The 13,313-nt window shown below is 41.2% G+C and overlaps 1 protein-coding gene across 4 annotated transcripts in view; it reads left to right on the forward strand.

The window, feature by feature from the left end:
* Positions 1-13,313, forward strand: part of PLEKHM3 (pleckstrin homology domain containing M3) — a 174,528-nt gene that overhangs the window by 23,252 nt on the left and 137,963 nt on the right. The window lies entirely within an intron of this gene.

Raw genomic sequence — 13,313 nt, forward strand, 5'->3', positions numbered from 1 at the left:
CATCTGATGACACACAGGGCATGGCCTTGTGCTACGACGCGATTAAAAATGTATAAAGATACCATCCCTGGCTTAAAGAACTTTTCACTTAAGGCAAGGGGATCAGACACTAACAAACACTCAGGAAGGTACCAGGAGTGAGAGGAAATAGACATCAACTGAAATATTTGTGAGGGAGCTTTTGTTTTACTTTATATTGTTGGAACTTGTTTCAATGAGCAAGTGACAGTGACTGTGAGAGGACAGAGGAAGGAAGGAAGATACTGTGCTGGGTTTGTTAGGAAAGGCTTATGAGAGTTTATGGAGTTTCAGCTGGCCCATGAAAGACACAAAGATGCAGAAAGGGGTTTGCGGTAGAGGACACTGGGTCAAGAGTATAGTGGGAACCGAGGTGAAGAGATGAGAGGTGCAGGGGGTAACAGGGGATCCCATGGAGGCTAGTAGGAAAAGGTGGGAGAGGTTGGTTCAGACCTTGTGGTGTGGGGCCCTCAATTTCTTTTTTTCCCTCATACTTCATGCACATACATATGTACATGAATTCTGTGAGGTGTGACAAACCATCTCGTCATTTCTCCGAGAGTTTTCTTTTAGATATCTTAAATATTTAATAATATTACTATTGCTAATTAAATTTGAAACTCATTGAGCCACCTGGGTGGCTCAGTCAGTTAAGTGTTAGCCTTTGGCTCAGGTTGTGATCCTGGGATCAACCCCGCATTAGACTCCCTGCTCAGCCAGGGGTCTGCTTCTCCCTCTCCCCCTGCTTCTCCCCCTACTCAGGTATACTCTCTCTCTCTCTCATTCCTCAAAAAAGTAAATAAAATCTTAAAAATAAATAAATAAATAAATAAATTTGAAAATCATCCATGACAATCAAGGAGACACTACCAATCACTCCTACTTTTCTCTGCCATACTCTCTTTTATAAAAGGGCCTCACAGTAAGTATTTCTTAAATTGGCCTTCCTGAAGTATGCTTTCTCATGAATGGCTTTGTTAGTGGGAAGTAAACCATTCATTCCCTCCCTCACTCTGATTTGTGATCAGCTGTTTACTGTCTTCTACTGATCACTGAGAAAGGGACTGTTTCTTATTGTTTTATCCTCAGTACCTTACATGGTGCTCTGAACGTAGTTTCTGCTCAAAAAAATTGTTTAAAATGTGAAATGAATGTAATTCTGATAAGCTGATAAGTTAACAACAATAACTTCTTTAGGCAGTTTGCGTCTTTCTAGAAAAAAACTCCACCCTCTTTTCCCTCCACCCTCGTGCCATCATCTAGCATTTCACACCTTGCACATCCCCTCTGTGGAGCTCTTTAGCAGCAGTGAAAAATGAAGATTTGCTTTCATCTCAAAGGCTGCCCTGCACTATCCTTGTGATAAGAGAAAATCAAACAGATATGGCTTATAAAGTGGCCCCTCCCATTGGCAGAATGTTTCCCTGGCCTTGGAGGAGTATCCAGATACCTCGCAGACTGCTGGGTTGCCTGGGTACAGTTAGGATTCCCTTTTGTGGAAGAATCTGACTGCTGCTTGGTGAGCACGAAGCCTGGTGTGATAATTGGGCTTTGCCCTTTAGTCTTTCTGAAGTTGGCAATCATTTGAAGTAATTCTGAAGTAATTTTGCATCATTCCTCAACTCTTCCTTGTTCCCCAATAGTGTTTCTTTAAAGAAAATGATTGCTTTGGATTTGAAGATCATTTCTTCCCTAGCTTCTTGCTTGGGATATATAAGAGCAGAGCACATCAAACAGACTAGGAGCCTACTTGTCACTCTCAGAACCAACACCTAAGCACCCAGTGTGTTGTCCTCGGAGTGAGAGAGCCCACTTCCGGGAGGAGGAGGAGAAAATGGTGGCAATAACAGTGGGCACTGACTAATTTTAAGTTCCTTACAAGTAGCAGCTTATTTAATTCATATGATACTCCTGCAATATGGATATTTTTACTGACCCCATTTTGAGGGTGGTGAAATACAGAGATGGTGAGGCACAGAGAGCTTAAGTAATACGCTTAGAGTCCCATAGCTGGTGTGGGGTGGATCCTTGATTTGAATGTGGGCAGCCTCTCCAGAGTCCACGCTCTTAACCACTAAGCTGGAGCTGTACCTTTACATTGGAAGCCAGTAGTTCTTGGTCTCCAGAACCCTCTGCTTTGAAAGTCTTATTAGCAGTCAGGCCTGGGGATGTAGAAGATGGGAAGTGGTGTGGAAGAGAGACCTGGATGATGATCACGGAACTAAAATTAGTCCCTCAGGAGATCACCAGCGAGGAAAGACCAAGAACCACAAAGCACCCTAGCTAAACAAGGATTCGTTTTTGCTTTTAACAAATTCACTAAAGTACATGGACATTGCAGAACTGGCCACAGTGCTTTAGGGGACCAGTGAGTCCATGGAAGGAAGACTGTAACTTTCCCTTCATACTCCTGAACACTGACTATACAGAAGAGCTTAAGTGAGGTGACCCCATGGATTTGTAACTATGGAAAGAGGGCTTTGGGGTTCTGTTTGATCTTTGGCTATCTTTTTCAGTCTTACTTAGAAGCCTATGGATGGATGTATTCTAGAAATTGTATTGCCTCAGGCACTGACAGACCCAGGACAGGCTTTTTACAAGGAAATGTTGCCAGTGCTAAGTAGATGAAGGTTATGGTCAGTGGGTCTACCAGGTTGATGGATTGTGGCTTGAATCCAACCCAGCAAAGACTGTCTGCAGTATCTGAGCAAGGGATAGTAATGTTGAAAAGGTTAGGTTATAAATCACTGGGAAGCATGAGATCTAAGGCAAGATGGAAACAGAGGCGGGCCCCCCCAACTTTATTGAAGTATAATTTGCAAAGTTGGAAGGCATTATTTAAAGTGTATGTTGGAATGATTTGATATACATATACTTTGTAGAAGGAGTTCCCTGTCTAGTTAGTTAGTACGTCCTTCACTTGACATCAGAAGCAGTTATTTCTAAAAATTCTCAGGACAGGTAGTGGACACAAAGCTTCCTCATGGTCAGCTCCTTTCCTTACTGCCATGCCCTGGGCAGCCCGTAGCAAGGTATGACAGGGAACTAGACTTGGGGGACAGTCCTAGTTCTCCCATCAGGATGGATCGTTGCTAGTCCTAGCACCGATCTTTGTTCTGTACACACAGACTCTCTGACCAATATCTGTAGTTAACCCTTTCCCCTTTATATGACTATCATCCTGTTCTTATTCAATGAGTAATAATACAGCCATAGGTGGCAGCAAATTTCCCATGAGACCAGAAGACAGGGTCCTAACATCTTAGAATTATAATCCAAATGTAAATATGAATTAAGGTAAGAACATAGAAAGTCATATGAACGTGCGGATGCTAGATATGTTATCAATATGAAAGATAGATCACACATACACACAGACTTAGACCTATAAACATATACACATGGTAGAAGGAAGGTGAGGGGTGTGTGGAAAGAACAGTCAGTTAAGACTCACTGTGTAGGTTTGGAAAAATCACTTGTCTGTTGGTTTTGATTAAAAACCGAGTGAAGCAGGTTAAATTGTCTCTAAGACCCTCCCAAATCTAAAATTATATCATTTTAAGATATATTTGAACTGACCCTGACTCATGGTTGTATAGGAGCTAATTAACTATAGTCAGATTGGTAAATCATGGAAATATGTGTATGGTTGAAATTATTTAACACAGAAGAATTTCTGTGTGCCTTGTAACTAACTCTACTTTTGGGTGAACTGCTGTGGTTGCAATTTTTAAAATCTTTTTTTTTTTTTTAAGAAATCCTTTGCATTAACTATGGAGCTCTGAAACTCAACAGACTGCCAGAGTCTGACTTCCTTATCCCCCCCGACTGTGTTCACATTTTCATCTGCTTGGCAAGGGCAGTGGTCAGCTGGGCTTTTGTGTCAGTTGGTCTCACTCTCCGGTGACCTGGTACCATTTCTATGCCTGTATCTTCTTGTTCTAAGTACTTTAGGAGAAGGTCTCAAGCAGAGATTTTCTTTAGAGCTAGAAAGACCATGGCAGTATGATTTTTTTTTTTATCTTGAGTTTTATGTTACTCTGTTTCCATTCCCTTTTTCCCTATCTTTCACTTAAAAAAAAAAAAAAAGCGAAGTTTGGGACTTACACTAAAATGACTGCTTTTTCAATTAGGATGTTTCTCAAAAGCCTTGGAGCCAATAGAGGTGGGAGTATTCCTGTGGGTTTAGAACAAGTGAGGTCAGCAGGACATGGTCTCTTGCTGAATTTATGATTCATCCTTAACAAGATTAGTCAGTACAAAGAAGTTGCTAAAATAGGTCACAGAAAGTTGATTTTATATGGTTGTATAGTTTCCACTGGTTACATTATTAAATGTTGGCCTGTGGAAGCTATTGGAAACCCAACATGCCTCATCGACAGCCCATACCCTCATTCTAACATTTCTGTGATTACTCTGTTAATACGGTTTATCTTTCTTGGCTAAAGAAACTCCAGACTGCTGGAGTTACCTTCTTAAAACACGAATCTGTTCACACTATTCTGTTCCCAAAAATGAATAATGGTTCCCCATTCTTTACAAAATCAAGTGTAAATTTTATAAAGCGTGCAGGTATCTTCCCAGCCTTATCACTAGCACCTTCTCTCACCCCACCTATGTGCCATGTTTGAACGTGCCGTGTCCTTTCAAGCTCTTGAGACTTTGCTCAGGTTTTCTTTTCTTCCAGATTACCTTCCTTGCCACTATTATCTTTCAAGGATTGATCCAAATGCCATGTCCTCCCTGAGACCTTTCTATATTTTTTTCAATTAAAATTTTTTTTTCTTTCACTGTATGTTTTCACAGCACATTTAATTCTGCTGTGAATGATAGGTAATTGCTTGTATATCCATCTCCCACATTAGGTTGGAAGTTTTTTGATGCCAAAAACTGTATCATAGAAAACTTTGTTTTATACCAAGTATGATCATAGGCGAAGTGTCTGGTTAAATTTTACGTGTTGGGCACTCAGAACATCAGGACAGTACTGTTTTGTTTTGTTTGTTTTCCAAAACAGAAATGGCCTCTCTTGCCTTAACTTCAGTTGAATGAAGTTTATTAATACTATCAGTAAGAGCTGTCATCAAATGAGAGTTAACTTGACACTCAGGCCTGTGCTACGTGTGTGTGATATCTTATTTAATATTCATAATAGTTTAATATGATAGATGATACTGTTCTGATTTTACAAATGAGGAAACTGAGTTTTAAGGAAGTTGACCTCACCAGGGCCATGCAGTAGTATGTGGGGGGGGCCAGGATTCCGAGCCAGGCCTGACATTAGAGGCCACGCGTAATCACTCAATAATGCTGTCTCTCAATCCCAAGGAAGTTTAGGTCATTCTTTCCACCACAAATAAACATGGTATAATCTAGATTCCAGGTTTGGAGGTTAGAGTTCTACTCTCAACTTGCACACTTTGTGGTATAATCTTGGCCAAGTCATTTTGCTTCCTGGGATCTCTTTCTAAATCTGTTAAATTAGTTAAGAATATTTTCAGAAGCAGTTAACTAGCATACCCACCTAAAAGTGGCATAAATAACAAGGCCATTTATCATCTTCCATTCTCTTCCATCTCAATGTAGCTGTGGAGCACTTAGTGAATATCAGGTACTCTCTGCAATAAACACTTAAGAGGTCCAGATGTAGGAGGTCCCAGGGTCATCAAAGATCCAGGCACTTTCCATCTTTTTGCTCTGCTTCTCAGTATACTGGTAATGTCTTTTCTTTATCTTCATTGGTACAAATAGCTACAGTAGTCCCAAGAGCCATTTTCTTACATATCAATAGCCAAAGTCAGGAAAGAAAACCAGAGCACCTCTTCTGGGTCTTTTTTCCAGTGGCCTCCAGTAACACCACCCTCAGTAGCTAGAGTCACATGTTTACCCCTAAAGCAAAGCCTGGCAAAGGAAAATAGCATTTCTGGGATTGGATTTAACAAATCTTGCTTCTTTCCATAGGGTAAGGGAGAGGACATCTCCTTTGAGTACCTGCCACCATACCTGAACAAGATTAGGGTTCTGTTGGTAAAGCAGTGGGAGGACTAGTTAATGAGGTAAGCAACTGACAAGTTCTACCTCGGACTTCTAGTCCTTCCGACTCTAAGTTGCCATGATTCTAGAATGTAACCCAAAGATACTCTAATGAAATGCCATTTACCTTAAAATCTGCTGGCCTAAGTATGGGAGATTCTTTTGTACTTAATTCCTATAGATTAGGGAAACACAGTAAAAGCCCACCATGGCAGTGAATGAGATAGCTTGAAAGTTGGTTTGGAATTGTTTTCTGGGTCACAAAATTCTTAAAGACTAAGGATTACCCTTGTCACAGAAGGCAGAAAGCCTCTGCATTTAAGAAGCTGGGTCTGTGATCTCCTAGTGGGGTTCACACTTACAAGTGAAATTGACCAGGACTGTATGGACTAATGCTCTTATCACCGTTGCCCATAGCAAAGAACTTAGATGGAAAAGATCCCTAAGTTGGTATGTCTGTCTAGCTAATATGTAGCCAGATATGTTACAGGTCTATTTCTACAAGAGCCTTCACAAATAATATATCTTTTTCCGTGGGTTTATTATGAAGGGAGAGCAAATGGGATAGTTTCCTTTACCTGTAAAGAAAGGTCTCCAAAGTAGCTCTCAGAAAAGACATCACTTGAGCCTACTTCATTTCTACCATAAATGTTTGTTAACAAGTATCCATGAGCCATGGCTGTGTTGGCCTATGCAGCATATTTCAGATGTCAAGACACAGCCCCTTTTTGGTTCCTGCAGTATTTTGTGGCTGTGTCACTTCCCTTGTGTGCCTCTAATGAGGAGAACAAAAACCTACAACTATTTAAAACTTTTCCCCCTAGTTTCTGGCTTAAATACAGTTGAAAACTATAACATGAAACACAAAGACTTGAAAGACTGTGTTTTGTTAATTAGGAATATAAAGAAAAGAGACAATCTAGAATGTCAGAGAGGTCTTCGTTGAGGAAAGGATGCTTTGGCTGAGCTTAGAGGGTTGAGCACAAGACCAAGATGGAGGTGAACATGGCATGTGTGTGGAATGGCCGGGAGGCTAAACTGGAAATGGCTGCATTCTTGCGAGTTGTAGTCTGAGGTCCTGGAGGACCTTCAAAGCCAAACAGACAGACTTAGTGTGATATGTTTAGCAAAGAAGCACTTGAAAATTACTTGAAAGTCAAAATTAAAGGGGTATTTTATAAAAAGGATGTAAGTCAACAGGGTTGAGGGGGTAGTGGGGTAGGTACCAGGGAACCTCCTCTCCTATAAGTTTTATGTCTGTGTAAAGGGATATCAGTTAGACTAACACTCCTGGCGTCTTTCCTTCCCTTTGCACACTCCATCCCCAGGGAATAGCAACTTACAGGCAAGTTTCGGAGAGGAACAGGGTATGTATAACTCAGCCTCTCTCACAGCAAAGCACTGGCTCTGGTCTCTTCCTCCAGACCTGCTCCTCTCCACCCATCAGCCTTTCATAGGCAGTCCCCAGGAGGGGTAATCTGTGGTAATCAGTACTGCTTATAACTCAGAGGTAAGTAGGTACAGTCCTAGGGGTCAGATTGGTAGGAGGATCCCTAAGCTGCATCCTCCACCTGGCTGATGTTCTCCATGGGTCTGACAATATCCGTCAATCTCAATTGGTTTAAAACTTGGGTGAGTGAAGGAATGCTATTTATTGATTCCCCTCAGCCTACCTACCCCCAACCCAGTATAGGATGGATTGATAGATGGAAAGAATGGAAGGGATTGAAACCAATTAGAAGACTCGGCCAGTTTTCACGCTATGAAGTGATAAGGTCCAAACTTAGGGTGGCTGGGGCCAAAGAGAAAGTGGGACTTGCGAAAAGAAAAAGAAGGGCTCGGGGCGCCTGGGTGGCTCAGTGGGTTAAGCCTCTGCCTTCGGCTCAGGTCATGATCTCGGGGTCCTGGGATCGAGCCCCGCATTGGGCTCTCTGCTCAGCAGGGAGCCTGCTTCTCTCTCTCTCTGCCTGCTTGTCATCTCTGTCTGTCAAATAAATAAAATCTTTAAAAAAAAAAAAAAGAAAGAAAAAGAAGGGCTCTAATTGGGCCATAGATCTATTGACAGGACCTTTTTCTGATTCATTTGGTGTCCACAGATTCTAGCAGAGTCCTTTGTACATATATTCAACAAATATTTATGGAGACAGCCACAGAGTATACAGGGGTAAGAGAGACATCCAGGTCTCTGCCCTCAAGGAGAAGGAGAGAGTTCTTTGAAGGAAATAAAGCAAAGTATAAGATAGAGAGGGGGCTCTTGAAGGCGGTAAAGGATGGCCTCACTGAGGATGGCACCTTTGAGGTGAAAAACTGGGAGGCGTGTAAGTCAGTGGGGCTGCAGAGAGAAGTTCCAAATGGAGGACACAGCAGCCTCAGAGTTCAGAGGGTGGATTGCACTCAGCTTGCTCACAGAACATAAAAGAATGTGGCTGGAATGAGAGAAGGGATGTTAGATGATGTGAGATGAGGTCACAGCAGTAGTCAGAACCCAGATTGTGTGGAACAGGACATGGAGGCAGTGTGAGAATTTGGCCTCTGAAGGAAGGAGACAGATTGAGCTGGACAAGAGGTAGGATCAAGTGAATGCTTTTTTAATAGATACAACAAAGCTTAGGGTATTGGAAGACAGGAAGAAAAGAGATTCAGGGAGGGATAATACTTAGATATTGCAGAGGAAGAGATTCTAAAGAGGTGGGAAGGAATTAGGCACAGAGTAGAGGTGGAAGGGTTAGCTTTAACAAGGAGGCAAGAATATTCTTTTGAGACCAGATGACCAAAATAAGAAACATCTTTTGAATACTCACGATGTATCAGGCATTGTTCTAAGAGCTACTCATTTCTTTCTCACAAGAGTACTATTATGATAGCCCATCTTAAAGATGACAGAACTGAGACTCAGGTTAAGTAGTTTGCCCATGGTCTCAAGCCAGTAAGTGCATAATTATGATTTCAGTTTAGGCTCATTGGCTCCAACACCTTTGGCCTTAGCCACTGTGCTCCGGAGCACTTGTGCAGGATATCGGGTAGCGCAACGCTGACTGACATGAAGCCGAGCATAGTATGTGCAAAGGAGCTCCCTGCAGTGCACAAAATGAGGCAGTGGGATTCGGTGTTGGGGAAGAGTAAAGGAAGTATGGAAAAATTGTTGTGGGGGTTGTGTTTGGGATCCACTATATGAATAAAAGAATGAATAGTCAGGACTAAAGATGTGATAGAAATTGAGCACCATGAGTTTCTGTTTGACTGGTGCTATGGTCTGAATGTTTTATGTCACTCCCAAACTTCAGACGTTGAACTGTCTTCTAAACTGGTGATATCAGGAGATGTGGCCTTTGGGAGGCGCATGGGTCATGAGGATGGAGCACTCATGAGGGTCTTAGTGCTCTTATTTACAGGAGACCCAAAGGAGCCCCCAGCCCTTTCCACCACAGAAGAAATGTAACATATCTGCCAGACTTTGAAAGGCAGTCCTTTCAGGCTTGTCTTAGATGGTATTACACTGTAGTGTGTGGCTAGTCTCACTTCACTCTCCACTTTGGCTTCCTTTCACATTTATTAATCTTGTAATAAGAATTTAAATGTGTCCTTTAAATTTGCCTAGATAACTTTGCTTTAGAATATTGGCACCACATTGGGCTTTTGAATTCTTTGAAAACATTAAAATGTTGCTCTTTGTCTTTCATTGTAATCATTTCCCCATCTTCGCAGTCCTATTCTTGTGACTTTCATTCATTGTGCTGACTAAGGCAGTCCAGATTTTCTTGGTAAACTAGATTACCTCAATATTTCTTTCATGTATTGCGATCTGGGTTGTGCTGGTTTTTAAAAAGAGAAAAATTCATGAAGTAATAAAAATGAAAGTATGTAACTGTTTAACAATTATATAATTATGTAAGTAAATATAATATACCTCCCCTTATTATTTATATTATGACATTCATATGTTGTCTGAGGGCTTCATATCAAATAGTATATAGTCTGGACAGGAGGATTGTGGGTGCTGGAGTATGGAGGCAGAAACTTTTTGTTGTTGCATTTTACATTTCTTTCTGATTTTTTAAATAATTTTGTTACATAATTTAATACATACGTGATAAATGTGAAATAGTATCTGAAATCTGAGTCATCAGAGTAGTGTAGCCGTAGAGCCTTGGGGGTTCAGGGGAAGACAGTTGTTTTTAACTAGAGGGAATGAAGAAGGTCTTCAAGAATAGTAAGATATTGGGACACCTGAGTGGCTCAGTCGGTTAAACGTCTGCCTTTGGCTCAGGTCATGATCACGGGATCCTGGGATCGACTCCCACGTGGGCTCCCTGCTTAGCGGAGAGCCTGTCTCTCCCTCTGCCTGCTGCTCCCTCTGCCTGTGTGCATGTGTGCTGTGTCTCTCTGACAAATAAGTAGAATCTTAAAAAAGAGTAGGTAAGATTTTGTTCTTGCCCTCGTGTGCGGAAAACACACCCACGCAGACGTGAGGGGAGATCTAGACAGAGAGATCCGTGAGAGAGCATGCACAAAGGTTGGGAGGGGTGAGTGCTGGAAACAGCATCAGGTCATCTGGCTGGAATATGGGGGAGTGGAGAAAAGTACCTGCATTGTGTGAAAGGGTCGCTGGGGAAAATTACAATGGAGGGATCAGACTAACATCTTCTGAACCCCCTAATCAATCTTAATACCCCTAGAAGTGGGACGACCTCCTGTGACATGTTCTTGACAAAAAAAAAAAAAAGTCTAAATGAACCTCAAGTTCTAAACAGCAGTTGGCAGAAAACAGGGGGACCAGAGGAACATTTGAACAATACCACGAGGATATACTCGGCCAAGTCCAGAATGTGGGAAGTTCTACAGGACAAGTGAACTCGTTTCTTCAATAAACATGTGTGGCATGAAAAAAAAAAAAAAAGGAGAACTGTTATAGATTTAAAGAGATTTAAAAGATGTATTAGCCAAATCAATGTGTGAACCTAAGTTGAACAAACCATCTGTATAAAGAAATTTTTTTAGACAATCTGGGAATATCATATATAGACTGTAGATTAGATGAGGATTATTCATGTTGTTGGGTGTGAAAGCGGGGTGTGTGTGTGTGTGTGTGTGTGTGTGTGTATTCAAGTTTTATCTGTCAGATTAGAGATACCCCTTGGAGTATTTACACTAGAAATGGTAAAGTGTTAGCAATCTGCTTTCAAATATTGAAGCCAAAACAACCAAAAAAGCCAGAGTCAGAGAAGGGTGGGAGATACGAAACAAGAATAGCAGAAATTTGATTTCCGAAGCTGAAGGATAGGTCCCTGGGTGTTTATTTTACTCTTCTACGTGCTTTGGAGTGTGTTTGAAATTTTCCATAATAAAATGTCTTAAGGAGTTTGAACTTTATTGGGTGGGAGGGGCTGTGCATGATGCTGGTAACAGTGTGTGAGATGGCCAGGAAGGAGGAGGACTAGAGGAAGGAGCTCATTTAAGACCTGGATTAGGTCTTAAAGGTACAACTATCTAGTTATAAAATAAAAAGTCATTGGTATGTAAATTACAGGATGGCAACTCTAGTTAATACTGTATTGCATATTTGAAAGTTGCTAAGATAATACATCTTAACAGTTCTCATAACAAGAAAAAAATGTTTTGTAGTTATGTATGCTGGTAGATGTTAACTAGACATACTGTGGTGATCATTTTACAATATATGCAAATATTGGATCATTACATCTGAATTGTACATCTGAAACTAATAAAATGTTATATGTCAGTTATACCACAATAAAAAACAAACAAGCAAACCTTGATTAAGGTGGTGGCCATGAGAAAGGAGACTTTTCTGAGAACAGGTAGAGGAAATAATAGCAAAAGAGGAACTCCGGCAGATTGGCCGTACAGAGATGAATGAGGCGCATGATAGGGACAGTGCCCTCCTTCCTCTGCAGTAAAGCAGTTGTCCTTAAACTGCGGCACTGGTACTGCAGGACGTCGAGAAGAGGAAGAAGGGGTTTTCACTGCAGAGGACCTGGACCGGGTCTTTGTACCAGCCAAAGTGGAACGCAGTGGGGAAATGAATTCAGGGGTGGGTCGGGGTTTTTTTCCCTCTTTTTCACAAGGAATTACTCATGGTTTCAATATGAAATTTTTGGGTACAGTGATTTCATTTTGATCAGCTTTTCCTATTTAATTGAGGAAATAGTGATAATCCTTGTCAGTGGTTCCATCGGAATCATTTATGATATTAGTTAAGATAGATTTTACATTACTCATTTGTGAAATTGAACAATTTACAATAATGTGTGGGACGTTAATTAAATGAGTTGAAATGATGTGGTCTGGGGAAATAAAAGTTGAACTATAAATTAATGAAAGCTTAGATTTAAATATATACCTTGTGATTTGTCTATAGCCAAATATTAAAAATAAACTTAAGATAGAAACAGAAAGTAGCAGTTGTTAGAGGCTAAAGAGAAATGGTCGTTCTTCCGCCCTCCACATTTCAAAGACATCAGTACTTCCCACAGGAAATATTAGTAAGGTCTGATATAACTAGACCCTCCAGAGAGGAACACACACCCCAGAGGATAGCTTTCTGATCCCGTTTGCTCTCTTCTTGACTGTTCTTTTTCAAGAAATTAACGCTACAGACTGCAGCCTATAAAATGGGCCATTTCCTATGATCAGCACCAATCTCTTCTCTCTCAGTTTAATGTACCTCTTTAGAGAGGGCTGAGCCAGGTGGGGGAAAAATCTGGAAACACAATACATACTCTACCCTTACTCTGCATTGAGAAGGTGAGGGGACTTTTGAGACACCCAGGCAGGACTTCTAACCTGGTCCACCCAAACTGGCAGCTACCACCCTAGCTTGGACAGCCAGAGAGAGATGAGTTTTTAATCAGGTCTGCTGCTGGCTTGGACCCAATTAAAGCAGAATTTCTAATTCATGCTTGCTATTATAGAAAGCTTACAGGGAGGAAGGAAAAGGAGAGAAAAATTCCTAGCTAAAAGCAAGAAAGGTAGTTTTTATTTTACTCAGGGATGCGTAGCTGAGCCATTGGGTCACAGGACAGATGGGGATGGAGGGACGCATGGTTATGAGTCTTATTATGGAAAAGATTGAACTACCATCAGCGCTTAATGGAAATGAGAGGGGGAGGGGTAGCAGCAGTGACTCTAACAGCACTACCTCCCTTATTGCATTATCAGAAAAGATAGATAACTGAGAATAGGCATCCATTATCTCTCTACAAAGGGATTAGTGTAGGTTGCAAGAAATTAATGGCTTTTGA

Source organism: Lontra canadensis, unplaced genomic scaffold (assembly GCF_010015895.1).
Source record: "Lontra canadensis isolate GAN:19392208 unplaced genomic scaffold, GSC_riverotter_1.0 scaffold18, whole genome shotgun sequence".
In the NCBI taxonomy this organism is placed as follows: Eukaryota; Metazoa; Chordata; class Mammalia; order Carnivora; family Mustelidae; genus Lontra; species Lontra canadensis.